General features: G+C 33.9%; 1 long non-coding RNA gene across 2 annotated transcripts in view; it reads left to right on the top strand.

The window, feature by feature from the left end:
- Positions 1-4250: 4250 nt before the first annotated feature.
- Positions 4251-18647, top strand: part of LOC118876810 (uncharacterized) — a 28232-nt gene continuing 13835 nt past the window's right edge. Inside the window, exons 1-5 of one of the 2 annotated variants that reach the window (XR_011603635.1) lie at positions 4251-4323; positions 4426-4475; positions 5620-5769; positions 5869-5927; positions 6736-6871. This is a non-coding gene — a long non-coding RNA (uncharacterized lncRNA). Of the gene's footprint in view, positions 4324-4425; positions 4476-5619; positions 5770-5868; positions 5928-6735; positions 6872-18647 lie in introns of those variants that run through there. The other variant, XR_011603634.1, reaches the window with a different exon arrangement.

The raw sequence follows: 18647 nt of genomic DNA, 5'->3' as shown, positions 1-18647 counted from the left end.
TTTTTATAATTTATAATTAAATAAATAAATTACAATAAAAATAATTTATTGTTTTGTGGTCGAAACTAATGTAGGAGGAAGAATGAAGCGTTTCCGACCTTATAAAATATATTTATATTCTTCATCAGGATTGATAGCGGAGTCGATGATCTATGATCTCGGAAACTATAAAAGCTAGAATTTTGGGATTAAGCATGAAGATATATTTTTAGATTTTATAGTTTCCGACATCTTAGCGTTCATACGGACGGACAGAAGGACATGGTTAGTTGGCACAGTACTTGGCACCTGTTTCACCAAAACGTACATCATTTTTGTAAAGAAAAAGCCATTTGAGGGCGCATCCACCTTCCAAAGTAGTTGCTTAAGAATTGATATAGTCAAAGAACAGTATGCGAGGAAGTTGTTATAAATACTTAAAAGGGCCAAAACAATACTAGCTTGTGAAAATTCTCGTGGCGTCACTGTTGGCCCGCAACAGTCCCTATTCATTTCACTACCCTTGCCTGAATGGAAATCTCATCCTTGATCAATTTGCTAATAGCAATCAAATAATCACTTGGCGCTGAAAACGTTCCACATTTTAGCGTTCAAATTGTACTTAGTTTTGCATTGTTATACCCGTTACTCGTAGAGTAAAAGGGTATACTAGATTCGTCGGAAAGTATGTAACAGGCAGAAGGAAGCGTTTTCGACCCCCATAAAGTATATATATTCTTGATCAGGATCACTAGCCGAGTCGATCTAGCCATGTCTGTCTGTCCGGATGAACGCTGAGATATATTGGGAATACGACTACGAAACTTTGCAAGGATGTACTTGAATAGTTAAAAAATAAATTAAACAAAATTATAACCGATTTTTTAATAAATGAAGTAATTCAAAATAAATCAATTTATTTTTAAAAATAAAATAAAATATAATTTTTTTAAGCTTATTTTGCACATGTGCTTCACCTCCCAACTTAACCCTCTTCTTTAGTATAAACAATAAATTAAGTAATCTTAAGTAGTTCAGTCACTTCCTAGAAAATAAAAAAAAATCGACAAGTTGAGTTTTTAGGCCGATTTTAGGTACAATTTCTTTTAGTGTATAACTTGTTAGGCGAAGGTGTACAACAAATTGTGTCTTCGAAACTGAAAGCGATACAGCGAAAGGACTTTAATGTTAATTTTTGACACATTTGAATCTTATCATTGAGTTTTTTGAATAAAAATCACAAATAAGTCTTATCAAAGATTTTTATAATTTATAATTAAATAAATAAATTACAATAAAAATAATTTATTGTTTTGTGGTCGAAACTAATGTAGGAGGAAGAATGAAGCGTTTCCGACCTTATAAAATATATTTATATTCTTCATCAGGATTGATAGCGGAGTCGATGATCTATGATCTCGGAAACTATAAAAGCTAGAATTTTGGGATTAAGCATGAAGATATATTTTTAGATTTTATAGTTTCCGACATCTTAGCGTTCATACGGACGGACAGAAGGACATGGTTAGTTGGCACAGTACTTGGCACCTGTTTCACCAAAACGTACATCATTTTTGTAAAGAAAAAGCCATTTGAGGGCGCATCCACCTTCCAAAGTAGTTGCTTAAGAATTGATATAGTCAAAGAACAGTATGCGAGGAAGTTGTTATAAATACTTAAAAGGGCCAAAACAATACTAGCTTGTGAAAATTCTCGTGGCGTCACTGTTGGCCCGCAACAGTCCCTATTCATTTCACTACCCTTGCCTGAATGGAAATCTCATCCTTGATCAATTTGCTAATAGCAATCAAATAATCACTTGGCGCTGAAAACGTTCCACATTTTAGCGTTCAAATTGTACTTAGTTTTGCATTGTTATACCCGTTACTCGTAGAGTAAAAGGGTATACTAGATTCGTCGGAAAGTATGTAACAGGCAGAAGGAAGCGTTTTCGACCCCCATAAAGTATATATATTCTTGATCAGGATCACTAGCCGAGTCGATCTAGCCATGTCTGTCTGTCCGGATGAACGCTGAGATCTCGGAAACTATAAGAGCTAGGCTATTGAGATTTGGCGTGCAGATACCTGAGCTTCTTACGCAGCGCAAGTTTATTTCAGCAGAGTGCCACACCCACTCTAACGCCCACAAACCGCCCAAAACTGTGGCTACTACAGTTTTGATGCTAGAAAAAGGGGTAACGTTTTATTCTTTGCTAAAAATTGAATAAAATTAACGTTTTCAGAGTTGAATGCCAACCGATTGAAAATTTTATTACGAACTCAAAGCGGTATTACGCTCCTCATTTGGACCATTTATTAAGTTGCCTCGGACAAAGTATTGATATTATTTGGTGAAAAAATTGGATTCATAACTTATGGCAAGAACAGGAATATTTCCGTTGATACTTTTTGTCGTAAGTTGGCTAAATTGAGTCTCAGCTAAGATAATAACTGTTTTTACCAGCTTACAACCTCAGCTAACGATCCAAGTCAATTTGTGGTAGATTAGGGGACATAAATAATTGGCCAATTATAAACTTTTTCATCTTACGTTTTTCTAGTCAAAAATCGTCAAATACTAAAATTAATGACTGTTTTTTAGTCGTAATTAATTTAAATAGTGTCTCGGCACAAATATTAAATGCATTGACCAGCTTACGACCTAAGCTAACGAGATGTGGATCGTTTCAGGTAGATTTAAGAAATTCAGTAATCACTGTGGACGGCAATCCACGTAGTGACGAAACGCACCAGGAGTATAGACAAACGGCCAAGTTCTTACATACAATAAACTTCCGCTACGCGTTGCAAAAATATATGTACGTACATATGTACATATCTTCAAGTGAAATTAAATTTCAGCCAAAGACAAATCACAAATACAAATATTCCCCAGCAAATGCAAACGAAATTCCGCCCATTTAGTTACGTTCATACATACATACGTTCCTATAATTATTTCATCGCATTCATATTCCATACAATACATACATACACACACAACAATCATAACGGGTCGTTTGGATAGGTTTTCTGGCCTTTGATTGGCGGCATTTTAAAATCTGAGCCCCCACTAGCAACAAAACGTAATCCAAAAACCACCACCAAATTAGACAGCGCACAAAGGCACACACACCACGACGGCACGCACATACACATACACAACCAAAATTAACCGCAACCATTTTTGGCGACATTCAAACAAGATGCCTATGTTTTTTTGCGCATCTGTGTTAATTGTTTTCTTTGCCTTATCCATTCTTTTAATGTGCAGTATCAACGTAAAATGTAACGTACTTTTCCCTAACTTTGTGTTCGTTTCACTCTTTGACTTTAAATTCGTATTTCTCTCTCCCTCTGCGTCTGTGGAAGCGAACTGAATGCTCACTTGAAGAAAAAATGGTATTGTTAAATTAAATTAAATGAAAATGTAATAATGCAACTCGAAGAAATACCTTTTTTAAATACCATGAAATTCTAATTATTTTATTATATATATAATTATCTATTAATTATTATTTATGTACAATACAAAATGATTTAATTGATATTTTTGTACCATTAATTTTAATTATTAATAATGCGAAGTATTCAACGAAAATGGATCGTGTTTTTTCCTTTCTCTCTGTGTGCCCACTTCAACCTCTCAGACTTTAAATTCCTCACTCCACTCTCGCGGTCGAAGCGGACAACTCGGTCACTTGGAGAATAATAGGGAATGATTAATTTAAAGAAAATAAAATAATCCACATCTAAGAAATACATTATGTTTATATGCCATGCGTTTTCCACAATTTTTCCCCTGTATTAATATTAAATATTCTTTTTTTTCATTCATACAAAATTATTTATTATTAACTTGGTATTAGCTTGTTCTCTTTGTTTTTCATTAATGAATCAATCATTATTTATTACCTATTTATTAAATATATGTTTATATATATATATATCTGCGTAAAAGCAATAATCAATAAAATATAATACAACACTAATACAAGTTATTTTTGGGCACAGTGCATTTGGAAGCATTCACTGTTCACTGGCGGCCATCATTACTCATTATTTATTACCATTTATTAAATATATGTTTATATATATATATACATATATCTACGCAAAAGCAATAATCAATAAAATATACTACAACATTCATGCAAGCATTTGGAAGCATTCAATGTTCACAGTGGATTTATGAGCATTCAATGTTCGCTCTCTCTCTCTCTCTCTCTCTTTCACTCTCTCTCTCTTATTCTCTTATTGACCAAACTGTGTGAGCAGTGCTCAGTCGAAGCGGGACTTCTTAAGAGAACGGACGTCGTGGACGAGCGATTTGTTCATAAATGTAAGTTAGCCAATATTTTTACATATAGCATTCAGCATGTTTAACTTATTTATTCTAGTTATATGTACTAATATTTAATTTATTAAATCTATTTCTTTATAGCTGACCAAAGCAAACACGAATTAACACACAAGGATTTACATTAAAATCAGGTGAGTGGACAAATATGTAAAAGTTCATAAAAAACACAAGGTCTAAAACTAAAAATTAACACAATAAATAATTATGGAGTACAATAACCAGCTATCAAGTTTAGCTACAGCTTCTACTATACAACTACAAACTAAAAGAATGACTATTTTTACCAGCAAACAACCTCAGCTATTATTTTTAGTGCAAAATTTGAATTTATAACTTATGGAAAGAACAGGAAATTTTCTGTTTGTAAGTGGTCTTAATTGGGTCTTAGCTAAAAGAATGACTGTTTTGACCAGCTAATAACCTCAGCTTACGATCCAACTCATTTGTGGGTAGATTTAGGAGACTTAAATAATTTGACGATTATTGCTTTTTTCATAAAGGGCTAATTTTTTTAGGGTTGAATGCCAACGCGGTATGACGCTCCTCATTTGGACCATTTGATGAGTTGCCTCGGACAAAAGAAGACTAAAATAATTGGCGCCATTCAGACAAGTTAACTGTGCTTTTCCGCGCATCAGTACCATTACTTTCCTTTTTTTCTTGTCCATTCTTTTTGCGGTCCGTTATTCAGCTGCCCTTTATGTGTATGCAGTATTTAACGAAAATGTAACGTATTTTCCCCATATTCTCTGTTCTCTCATCTTTTTGCGGGGCGTTGTTCAGCTGCTTCACATATGTACATTGTACATATATATTAATGCGGAGTATTGAACGAAAGTGTAACGTATTTTTCCCCTCTCTGTGTTCACTCCACTCTCTGAATTAAAAATGCTCACTCCTTCCTCTCTCTCTCTCGCCTCTCTGTATCAGCAAAAGCGAACGGTTCGCTCACTTGGCGAAAAAAGGGGAATGTTTAATTTAAAGAAAATAAAAACGTAATCTAAGTCGAAGAAATACTGCTTAAATACCATGCATTTACTAATAATCCTCCTTTTATTACAAATTAATAATTAATAAATTGTCATATACAATACAATAATATTTATTACTTATTACCTATTTACTTCTCATTGTTTTCAACTTTCTTATTTCTAATTACTTATATATTATTTTGTACTATTCGTATTTCGTTATTAATAAATTATTAAATTATATATATATATATGCTAAAAATATTTATATGTACAAAACTCATTCTTGTTATTTTTGGCACAGTGCATTGGAAGCATTCCGTAAGGGCGACGCGGCCATTTTTTTTTTCGCTCTCTAATTCTCTTATTGACCGAACTCTGCTTGAGCAGAGCTCATTAGAAGCGGACTGCTTGATGAAGACGAACGTAGCGGACGAATAATTTATACTAAAAGGTAAGTTGGCCAGTTTTGTTTTTACATACAACACGTAACATGTACAACTTATTGTAATTATATCTAATTTCTTATATATGTATATGTATTTATTTCCAGCTCAACGAAACACAAAAGGATTACAACACCAACACACACAAGGACTAAAATTAACTCCGGTGAGTGCACAACAAATAAAAATGCATTTATATTTAAGTGAAAAAAAAAACAAAAACAGTTTAAAACTACAAATCAACACACAAACAAATGAAACAAACGTACAAACAATAAGTGTTTTAATAAATAAGCACATACAATACATACGCCTCACAGGCACACAAGCAAATAGTTTGCAATTAAAAACAATTAAAAACTAAGTGACCCAAAAAGAAGAGAAGTGTACCTGTAAACTTCAAATAAAACAGGCAATCTTGTAATTCTTTTAAATACATATAAATACACAAACATCCATATACATTTGGCCGGTCACACCGGCTTTAATTACATACTTATTTACAAAACCCAATCACAAAAAGGATAGGAAAATGAATACAGCAATTTTTTTCAAATGAAAGAGTTCTTATGTTTTTTTTTTTAGTGTTGACAATATAAAAGAGTGTCGCAATATACTTATATATATATATATATATATGTGCTTGTGTATTATTATTATAGCTTCCACCAAACCAACATGGTTTCATGTAAAAATAAATATTTTTTTTACCAAATTCATATCCAGCTGTCTATCTGCCACCCAATGGCCTAAAATAACCAACTATCAAGTTAAGCTACAGATATTGCTGATTCCTATTTATAATTACAAACAATTCTCATGCTGGGTCTTTCGCAGCGGGTTTAAAACAAAAACATATTTTCATTGACAAATAACAAGTGTAAAACAATAGTGTTTGTTGTTTTTCTTTATTAGGGCCCTTTGTTAAAGCAATAGTTTTTCTCAACTTTTTTCGTCGTAATTAATTTAAATAGCGCCTTGGCTCAAAGATGGGATGCCTTGACCGACTTACAACCGAAACTGACGATCCATATCACTTTCAGGTAAATTTAAGACGTCCATATTTTTCATTTTTCTCATGCGCTTAACATTAACGGGCATTGTTTGCATTTTTAATAAGGAGTAACAACACGTTTAATTTTCTTTTGCCTTAAATTGTCAAAAATTGCATTTTTTAGTTTTGAATGTCAATCGATTCGAAATTTTGTTACGAACTCGACGCGGCGTGACACTCCTCGTTTGGATAAATTGTTGCGTTGTTTAGGACAAAATACTGATATTGTTTGGTGGAAAATTAGGATTCTTAGCTAATGGCAAAAACATAAATATTTCGGTAATTTTTTTGTCGCTGCTAACGATCCACTTAATTTTCGGGTACATTTAGGAGACATACCTTAATGAGCCTTTTTTTGGATTACTTATGAGGGGTTACATCACGTTTTTTTTTTGCCAAAAATTGTCAAAAACTAAATTATCCAGTTTTGCATGCCAATCGATTCGAAATTTGGTTACGAACTCAACGCGGCTTGACACTCCTCGCTTGGACTATTTGTTGCGTTGTTTTGGACAAAAAACTGATATTATTTGGTGCAAAATTAGGATTCTTAGCTAATGGCAACAACATAAATATTTTGGTGATTTTTTGTCGCTGCTACGCCTTATTTAGGGTCTCAGCTAAAAGAATGACGGTTTTGACTGGCTAACAACGTGAGCTAACGATCCACTTCATTTACGGGTACATAAATGTGCATTTTTGGCATTTTTTATAAGGGGTTACATCACGTTTTTTTTGGCAAAAATTGTCAAAAACTAAATTATCCAGTTTTGAATGCCAATCGGTTCGAATTTTGGTAACGAATACAACGCGGCGTGACACTCGTCTTTTGGACTATTTGTTGCGTTGTTTCGGACAAAATACTGATATTATTTGGTGCAAAATTAGCATTCTTAGCTAATGGCAAAAAAATAAATATTTCGGTGATATTTTGGTTGCTGCTACGCCCAATTGAGGGTATCAGCTAAAAGAATATCTGTTTTAACTAGCTAACAAACTGAGCTAATGATCCTCTTCATTTTCGGGTAATTTTAGGAGACATACATTTTTGGACAATTTTTTCATTTTTTTAAGGGGTGACATCACGTTAATTTTTTGCTAAAAATTGTCGAAATCTAAATTATTCAGTTTTGAATGCCAATCGATTCGAAATTTTGCTACGAACTCAACGCGGCGTGACACTCGTCGTTTGGACTATTTGTTGCGTTGTTTCGTACAAAATTCTGATATTATTTGGTGCAAAATTTGGATTCTTAGCTAATGGCAAAAACATAAATATTTCGGTGATATTTTTGTCGCTGCTACTCCTTATTCAGGGTCTCAGCTAAAAGAATAACTGTTTTGACTGACTAACAACGTGAGCTAACGATCCACTTCATTTTCGGGTACATTTAGGAGACATACATTAATGTGCGTTTTTGGGATTTTTTATAAGGGGTTACATCATTTTTATTATTTTTTTTTTTTACCAAAAATTGTCAAAAACCCAATTATCCAGATTTGAATGCCAATCGATTCGAAATTTGGTTACGAACTCAACGCGGCTTGACACTCTTCGTTTGGACTATTTGTTGCGTTGTTTCGGACAAAATACTGATGTTATTTGGTGGAAAATAGGATTCCTAGCTAATGGCTAAATCATAAATATTTCGGTGATTTTTTGAGGGTATCAGCTAAAAGAATATCTGTTTCAACTGTTTCAACAACAAGCTGAGCTAACGATCCACTTCATTTTCGGGTACATTTAGGAGACATACATTAATGTGCATTTTTGGGATTTTTTATAAGGGGTTACGTCACGTTTTTTTTTTGGCCAAAAATTGTCAAAAACTAAATTATCCAGTTTTGAATGCCAATCGATTCGTAATTTTATTACGAACCCAACGCGGCTTGACACTCTTCGTTTGGACTATTTGTTGCGTTGTTTCGGACAAAATACTGATGTTATTTGGTGGAAAATAGGATTCCTAGCTAATGGCTAAATCATAAATATTTCGGTGATTTTTTGAGGGTATCAGCTAAAAGAATATCTGTTTCAACTGTTTCAACAACAAGCCGAGCTAACGATCCACTTCATTTTCGGGTACATTTAGGAGACATACATTAATGTGCATTTTTGGGATTTTTTATAAGGGGTTACGTCACGTTTTTTTTTTTTTTGCCATAAACAGTCAAAAACTAAATTATACAGTTTTGAACGCCAATCGATTCGAAATTTGGTTACGAACTCAACGCGGCTTGACACTCCTTGTTTGGACTATTTGTTGCGTTGTTTCGGACAAAATACTGATTATTTGGTGGAAAATTAGGATTCTTAGCTAATGGCAGAAACATAAATATTTCATTGATTTTTTTGTCGCTGCTACGCTCAATTGAGGGTCTCAGCTAAAAGAACGACTGTTTTGACTGGCTAACAACGTGAGCTAACGATCCTCTTCATTTACGGGTACATTTAGGAGACATACATTAATGTGCATTTTTGGGATTTTTTATAAGGGGTTACATCACGTTTTTTTGGGCCAAAAATTGTCAAAAACTAAATTATCCAGTTTTGAACGCCAATCGATTCGAAATTTGGTTACGAACTCAACGCGGCTTGACACTCCTCGTTTGGACTATTTGTTGCGTTGTTTCGTACAAAATTCTGATATTATTTGGTGCAAAATTAGGATTCTTAGCTAATGGCAAAAACATAAATATTTCGGTGATTTTTTTGTCGCTGCTAACGATCCACTTTTTTTTCGGGTACATTTAGGAGACATACATTAATGGGCATTTTTGGGATTTTTTATAAGGGATTACATCACTTTTTTTTTGACAAAACTTGTCAAAAACTAAATTATCCAGTTTCGAATGTTAATCGATTCGAAAATTTGTTACGAACTCAACGCGGCGTGCCACTCTTCGTTTGGACTATTTGTTGCGTTGTTTCGGACAAAATACTGATGTTATTTGGTGGAAAATAGGATTCCTAGCTAATGGCTAAATCATAAATATTTCGGTGATTTTTTGAGGGTATCAGCTAAAAGAATATCTGTTTCAACTGTTTCAACAACAAGATGAGCTAACGATCCACTTTATTTTAGGGTACATATAGGAGACATACATTAATGGTCATTTTTGGGATTTTTTATAAGGGGTTACGTCACGTTTTTTTTTTGGCCAAAAATTGTCAAAAACTAAATTATCCAGTTTTGAATGCCAATCGATTCGTAATTTTATTACGAACCCAACGCGGCTTGACACTCTTCGTTTGGACTATTTGTTGCGTTGTTTCGGACAAAATACTGATGTTATTTGGTGGAAAATAGGATTCCTAGCTAATGGCTAAATCATAAATATTTCGGTGATTTTTTGAGGGTATCAGCTAAAAGAATATCTGTTTCAACTGTTTCAACAACAAGCTGAGCTAACGATCCACTTCATTTTCGGGTACATTTAGGAGACATACATTAATGTGCATTTTTGGGATTTTTTATAAGGGGTTACGTCACGTTTTTTTTTTTTTTGCCATAAACAGTCAAAAACTAAATTATCCAGTTTTGAATGCCAATCGATTCGTAATTTTGTTACGAGCTCAACGCGGCGTGACACTTGTCGTTTGGACTATTTTTTGCGTTGTCTCGGACAAAATACTGATTATTTGGTGGAAAACTAGAATTCTTAGCTAGTGGCAAAAACTTAAATATTTCGGTGCTTTTTTTGTAGCTGCTACACCTAATTTAAGGTCCCAGCTAAAAGAATAACTGTTTTGACTGGCTGACAGGCTGACCTGACCTAACGATCCACTTTATTTTCGGGTACATTTAGGAGACATACATTAATGGTCATTTTTGGGATTTTTTATAAGGGGTTACGTCACGTTTTTTTTTTTGCCAAAGATTGTCAAAAACTAAATTATCTAGTTTTGAATGCCAATCGATTCGTAATTTTGATACGAACCCAACGCGGCGTGACACTCTTCGTTTGGACTATTTGTTGCGTTGTTTCGGACAAAATATTGATATTATTTGGTGCAAAATTAGGATTCTTAGCTAATGGCAAAAACATAAATATTTCATTGATTTTTTTGTCGCTGCTATGCCCAATTGAGGGTCTCAGCTAAAAGAACGACTGTTTTGACTGGCTAACAACGTGAGCTAACGATCCACTTCATTTACGGGTACATAAACGTTTTTTTTGGCAAAAATTGTCAAAAACTAAATTATCCAGTTTTGAATGCCAATCGTTTCGAATTTCGGTAACGAATACAACGCGGCGTGACACTCGTCTTTTGGACTATTTTTTGCGTTGTTTCGGACAAAATACTGATATTATTTGGTGCAAAATTAGCATTCTTAGCTAATGGCAAAAACATAAATATTTCGGTGATATTTTGGTTGCTGCTACGCCCAATTGTGGGTATCAGCTAAAAGAATATCTGTTTTAACTAGCTAACAAACTGAGCTAATGATCCTCTTCATTTTCGGGTAATTTTAGGAGACATACATTTTTGGACAATTTTTTCATTTTTTTAAGGGGTGACATCACGTTAATTTTTTGCTAAAAATTGTCGAAATCTAAATTATTCAGTTTTGAATGCCAATCGATTCGAAATTTTGCTACGAACTCAACGCGGCGTGACACTCGTCGTTTGGACTATTTGTTGCGTTGTTTCGTACAAAATTCTGATATTATTTGGTGCAAAATTTGGATTCTTAGCTAATGGCAAAAACATAAATATTTCGGTGATATTTTTGTCGCTGCTACTCCTTATTCAGGGTCTCAGCTAAAAGAATAACTGTTTTGACTGACTAACAACGTGAGCTAACGATCCACTTCATTTTCGGGTACATTTAGGAGACATACATTAATGTGCGTTTTTGGGATTTTTTATAAGGGGTTACATCATTATTATTATTTTTTTTTTTACCAAAAATTGTCAAAAACTTAATTATCCAGATTTGAATGCCAATCGATTCGAAATTTGGTTACGAACTCAACGCGGCTTGACACTCTTCGTTTGGACTATTTGTTGCGTTGTTTCGGACAAAATACTGATGTTATTTGGTGGAAAATAGGATTCCTAGCTAATGGCTAAATCATAAATATTTCGGTGATTTTTTGAGGGTATCAGCTAAAAGAATATCTGTTTCAACTGTTTCAACAACAAGCTGAGCTAACGATCCACTTCATTTTCGGGTACATTTAGGAGACATACATTAATGTGCATTTTTGGGATTTTTTATAAGGGGTTACGTCACGTTTTTTTTTTGGCCAAAAATTGTCAAAAACTAAATTATCCAGTTTTGAATGCCAATCGATTCGTAATTTTGTTACGAGCTCAACGCGGCGTGACACTTGTCGTTTGGACTATTTTTTGCGTTGTCTCGGACAAAATACTGATTATTTGGTGGAAAACTAGAATTCTTAGCTAGTGGCAAAAACTTAAATATTTCGGTGCTTTTTTTGTAGCTGCTACACCTAATTTAAGGTCCCAGCTAAAAGAATAACTGCTTTGACTGGCTGACAGGCTGACCTGACCTAACGATCCACTTTATTTTCGGGTACATTTAGGAGACATACATTAATGGTAATTTTTGGGATTTTTTATAAGGGGTTACGTCACGTTTTTTTTTTGCCAAAAGTTGTCAAAAACTAAATTATCTAGTTTTGAATGCCAATCGATTCGTAATTTTGTTACGAACCCAACGCGGCGTGACACTCTTCGTTTGGACTATTTGTTGCGTTGTTTCGGACAAAATACTGATATTATTTGGTGGAAAATTAGGATTCTTAGCTAATGACAAAAACATAAATATTTCGGTGATTTTTTTGTCGCTGCTAACGATCCACTTATTTTTCGGGTACATTTAGGAGACATACATTGATGGGCATTTTTGGGATTTTTTATAAGGGATTACATCACTTTTTTTTTTGACAAAACTTGTCAAAAACTAAATTATCCAGTTTCGAATGTTAATTGATTCGAAAATTTGTTACGAACTCAACGCGGCGTGCCACTCTTCGTTTGGACTATTTGTTGCGTTGTTTCGGACAAAATACTGATGTTATTTGGTGGAAAATAGGATTCCTAGCTAATGGCTAAATCATAAATATTTCGGTGATTTTTTTGAGGGTATCAGCTAAAAGAATATCTGTTTTAACTGGATAACAACCTGAGCTAACGATCCAGTTCATTTTCGGGTACATTTAGGAGACATACATTAATGGTCATTTTTGGGATATTTTTTAAGGGGTTACGTCACGTTTTTTTTTTGCCAAAAGTTGTCAAAAACTAAATTATCTAGTTTTGAATGCCAATCGATTCGTAATTTTGTTACGAACCCAACGCGGCGTGACACTCGTCGTTTGGAGTATTTGTTGCGTTGTTTCGGACAAAATACTGATATTATTTGTTTCAAAATTAGGATTCTTAGCTAATGACAAAAACATAAATATTTCGGTGATTTTTTTGTCGCTGCTAACGATCCACTTATTTTTCGGGTACATTTAGGAGACATACATTGATGGGCATTTTTGGGATTTTTTATAAGGGATTACATCACTTTTTTTTTTGACCAAAAATTGTCAAAAACTAAATTATCCAGTTTTGAATGCCAATCGATTCGAAATTTGGTTACGAACTCAACGCGGCTTGACACTCCTCGTTTGGACTATTTGTTGCGTTGTTTCGTACAAAATTCTGATATTATTTGGTGCAAAATTAGGATTCTTAGCTAATGGCAAAAACATAAATATTTCATTGATTTTTTTGTCGCTGCTATGCCCAATTGAGGGTCTCAGCTAAAAGAACGACTGTTTTGACTGGCTAACAACGTGAGCTAACGATCCACTTCATTTACGGGTACATAAACGTGCATTTTTGGCATTTTTTATAGGGGGTTACATCACGTTTTTTTTGGCAAAAATTGTCAAAAACTAAATTATCCAGTTTTGAATGCCAATCGGTTCGAATTTTGGTAACGAATACAACGCGGCGTGACACTCGTCTTTTGGACTATTTGTTGCGTTGTTTCGGACAAAATACTGATATTATTTGGTGCAAAATTAGCATTCTTAGCTAATGGCAAAAACATAAATATTTCGGTGATATTTTGGTTGCTGCTACGCCCAATTGAGGGTATCAGCTAAAAGAATATCTGTTTTAACTAGCTAACAAACTGAGCTAATGATCCTCTTCATTTTCGGGTAATTTTAGGAGACATACATTTTTGGACAATTTTTTCATTTTTTTAAGGGGTGACATCACGTTAATTTTTTGCTAAAAATTGTCGAAATCTAAATTATTCAGTTTTGAATGCCAATCGATTCGAAATTTTGCTACGAACTCAACGCGGCGTGACACTCGTCGTTTGGACTATTTGTTGCGTTGTTTCGTACAAAATTCTGATATTATTTGGTGCAAAATTTGGATTCTTAGCTAATGGCAAAAACATAAATATTTCGGTGATATTTTTGTCGCTGCTACTCCTTATTCAGGGTCTCAGCTAAAAGAATAACTGTTTTGACTGACTAACAACGTGAGCTAACGATCCACTTCATTTTCGGGTACATTTAGGAGACATACATTAATGTGCGTTTTTGGGATTTTTTATAAGGGGTTACATCATTTTTATTATTTTTTTTTTACCAAAAATTGTCAAAAACCCAATTATCCAGATTTGAATGCCAATCGATTCGAAATTTGGTTACGAACTCAACGCGGCTTGACACTCTTCGTTTGGACCATTTGTTGCGTTGTTTCGGACAAAATACTGATGTTATTTGGTGGAAAATAGGATTCCTAGCTAATGGCTAAATCATAAATATTTCGGTGATTTTTTGAGGGTATCAGCTAAAAGAATATCTGTTTCAACTGTTTCAACAACAAGCAGAGCTAACGATCCACTTCATTTTCGGGTACACAGAGAGAATTATTCAAATAATTTGTACTCAAATTGAGTATTTTTGTACTCAAAAATTCAGCATGAACAAAAATTCTCACATTGAGTGCAAAATACTCACTTTCAGTACAAATTTCTCAAAAAATTTGTACTTAAATTGAGTACGTTTGTGCTCTTTTTTTAACATTTTTCCTCAATATGAGTACAAACTGCACTCATTTTAAGAAATAATTTAGCTTGAATTTTAGAATCGAGTATCCCCTTTTCTCAAACTGAGAAATTTCTAGCGCTCAAAATGAGAAACAAGTTCTTGATAGTGAACTTATAAATTCTTAAATGAAGAACTTTTGCACTTAAACCCGCTCCACCCATTCCCAGAAAAAAGGTAAAATATTATATTATATTATTTTTTATTTAAGTTTATGTTCCATGTTATGGGCTATGATATTATTCCCTTAGCTGTCTGGTCTAGCGAAAAGCAAAGAGGCTGAAAAGAAAACGTTATTGTTAGCAAATATTGTAAATATATATGCATATATAAATATGAAACAATAAAATTAGAATGTTATTAAATGTACATTTAAAATGCATGTATGTATGTATGTACATTATACATAAAAAACTAACAAAACTAGACACGTGCTTCACGCCACTTACAATCACACATATGTACATAAATATTGATGTACACGCTTTGGCAATATTTTTGCAGTGTTTGTTTATTGTATCATTATTAAGCACATTATAAATACAGTTAAAATTAAAGAACTTACCCTCGAGGTACGGAAGGGTGGCACGAATGTCCAGTTCACTACAAAAGTTTTTTAACTTTGTGTTACGCGCACGTCTTCACTTTGCTAAATCACACGGCAAATGACAGTCACACAAATGCGGCGCGTACCACTTTACACACCCATTAGTGAGAAAGAGACAACCATATACGCAACGAACTAAAGGCCGCTCATCTCTCGTCTCGTTCGCAGAACGGAACTCTCTAGAACCAATTATGAGAATTATCAACTCATTTTTGAGTCTATCGATTACTCATAATGAGAATATTAATTCTCAAGTTTGAAATTGAAGAACACATTTCCTCAAACTTAGAATTTTGTGATCAATTCAAGATATTTTTCTTAAAATGAGTGCAACTTTTCTCAACATGAGCTTTTTCCACAAATTTTGTACTTAAAATGAGTACATCCTCAAAATGAGAATACAAATTCTCAATTTCAGAACGTCATAATTTTCTCTGTGTACATTTAGGAGACATACATTAATGTGCATTTTTGGGATTTTTTATAAGGGGTTACGTCACGTTTTTTTTTTTTTTTTTGCCATAAACAGTCAAAAACTAAATTATCCAGTTTTGAATGCCAATCGATTCGTAATTTTGTTACGAGCTCAACGCGGCGTGACACTTGTCGTTTGGACTATTTTTTGCGTTGTCTCGGACAAAATACTGATTATTTGGTGGAAAACTAGAATTCTTAGCTAGTGGCAAAAACTTAAATATTTCGGTGCTTTTTTTGTAGCTGCTACACCTAATTTAAGGTCCCAGCTAAAAGAATAACTGTTTTGACTGGCTGACAGGCTGACCTGACCTAACGATCCACTTTATTTTCGGGTACATTTAGGAGACATACATTAATGGTAATTTTTGGGATTTTTTATAAGGGGTTACGTCACGTTTTTTTTTTGCCAAAAGTTGTCAAAAACTAAATTATCTAGTTTTGAATGCCAATCGATTCGTAATTTTGTTACGAACCCAACGCGGCGTGACACTCGTCGTTTGGAGTATTTGTTGCGTTGTTTCGGACAAAATACTGATATTATTTGTTTTAAAATTAGGATTCTTAGCTAATGACAAAAACAAATATTTCGGTGATTTTTTTGTCGCTGCTAACGATCCACTTATTTTTCGGGTACATTTAGGAGACATACATTGATGGGCATTTTTGGGATTTTTTATAAGGGATTACATCACTTTTTTTTTGACAAAACTTGTCAAAAACTAAATTATCCAGTTTCGAATGTTAATTGATTCGAAAATTTGTTACGAACTCAACGCGGCGTGCCACTCTTCGTTTGGACTATTTGTTGCGTTGTTTCGGACAAAATACTGATGTTATTTGGTGGAAAATAGGATTCCTAGCTAATGGCTAAATCATAAATATTTAGGTGATTTTTTGAGGGTATCAGCTGAAAGAATATCTGTTTCAACTGTTTCAACAACAAGCTGAGCTAACGATCCACTTCATTTTCGGGTACATTTAGGAGACATACATTAATGTGCATTTTTGGGATTTTTTATAAGAGGTTACGTCACGTTTTTTTTTTTTTTTTGCCATAAACAGTCAAAAACTAAATTATCCAGTTTTGAATGCCAATCGATTCGTAATTTTGTTACGAGCTCAACGCGGCGTGACACTTGTCGTTTGGACTATTTTTTGCGTTGTCTCGGACAAAATACTGATTATTTGGTGGAAAACTAGAATTCTTAGCTAGTGGCAAAAACTTAAATATTTCGGTGCTTTTTTTGTAGCTGCTACACCTAATTTAAGGTCCCAGCTAAAAGAATAACTGTTTTGACTGGCTGACAGGCTGACCTGACCTAACGATCCACTTTATTTTCGGGTACATTTAGGAGACATACATTAATGGTAATTTTTGGGATTTTTTATAAGGGGTTACGTCACGTTTTTTTTTGCCAAAAGTTGTCAAAAACTAAATTATCTAGTTTTGAATGCCAATCGATTCGTAATTTTGTTACGAACCCAACGCGGCGTGACACTCTTCGTTTGGACTATTTGTTGCGTTGTTTCGGACAAAATACTGATATTATTTGGTGCAAAATTAGGATTCTTAGCTAATGGCAAAAACATAAATATTTCATTGATTTTTTTGTCGCTGCTACGCTCAATTGAGGGTCTCAGTTAAAAGAATATCTGTTTTAACTGGATAACAACCTGAGCTAACGATCCACTTCATTTTCGGGTAATTTTAGGAGACGTTCATTATTGGGCATTTTTGGGATTATTTATAAGGGGTTACATCACGTTTTTTTTTGGCCAAAAATTGTCAAAAACTAAATTATCCAGTTTTGAATGCCAATCGACTCGAAATTTGGTTACGAACTCAACGCGGCTTGACACTCCTCGTTTTGACTATTTTTTGCGTTGTTTCGGACAAAATACTGATATAATTTGGTGGAAAATTAGGATTCTTAGCTAATGACAAAAACATAAATATTTCGGTGATTTTTTTTGTCGCTGCTAACGATCCACTTAATTATCGGGTACATTTAGGAGACATACACTAATGGGCATTTTTGGGATTATTTATAAGGGGTTACATTACCTTTTTTTTTGGCCAAAAATTGTCAAAAACTAAATTATCCAGTTTTGAATGCCAATCGATTCGTAATTTTGTTACGAACCCAACGCGGCGTGACACTCTTCGGTTGGATAATTTGTTGCCTTGTTTAGGACAAAATACTGATATAATTTGGTGGAAAATCAGGATTCTTAGCTAATGACAAAAACATAAATATTTCGGTGATTTTTTTGTCGCTGCTAACAATCCACTTAATTTTCGGGTACATTTAGGAGACATACATTGATGGGCATTTTTGGGATTTTTTATAAGGGATTACATCACTTTTTTTTTGACAAAACTTGTCAAAAACTAAATTATCCAGTTTCGAATGTTAATCGATTCGAAAATTTGTTACGAACTCAACGCGGCGTGCCACTCTTCGTTTGGACTATTTGTTGCGTTGTATCGGACAAAATACGATATTATTTGGTGCAAAATTAGGATTCTTAGCTAATGGCTAAAACATAAATATTTCATTGATTTTTTTGTCGCTGCTACGCCCAATTGAGGGTATCAGCTAAAAGAATATCTGTTTCAACTGGCTAACAAGCTGAGCTAACGATCCACTTAA

The sequence above is a fragment of the Drosophila suzukii genome, chromosome 2L (assembly GCF_043229965.1).
Source record: "Drosophila suzukii chromosome 2L, CBGP_Dsuzu_IsoJpt1.0, whole genome shotgun sequence".
NCBI lineage: Eukaryota > Metazoa > Arthropoda > Insecta > Diptera > Drosophilidae > Drosophila > Drosophila suzukii.
The sequence above is the reverse complement of the archived record's forward strand: the minus strand, read 5'-3'. Positions and strand labels throughout refer to the sequence as shown.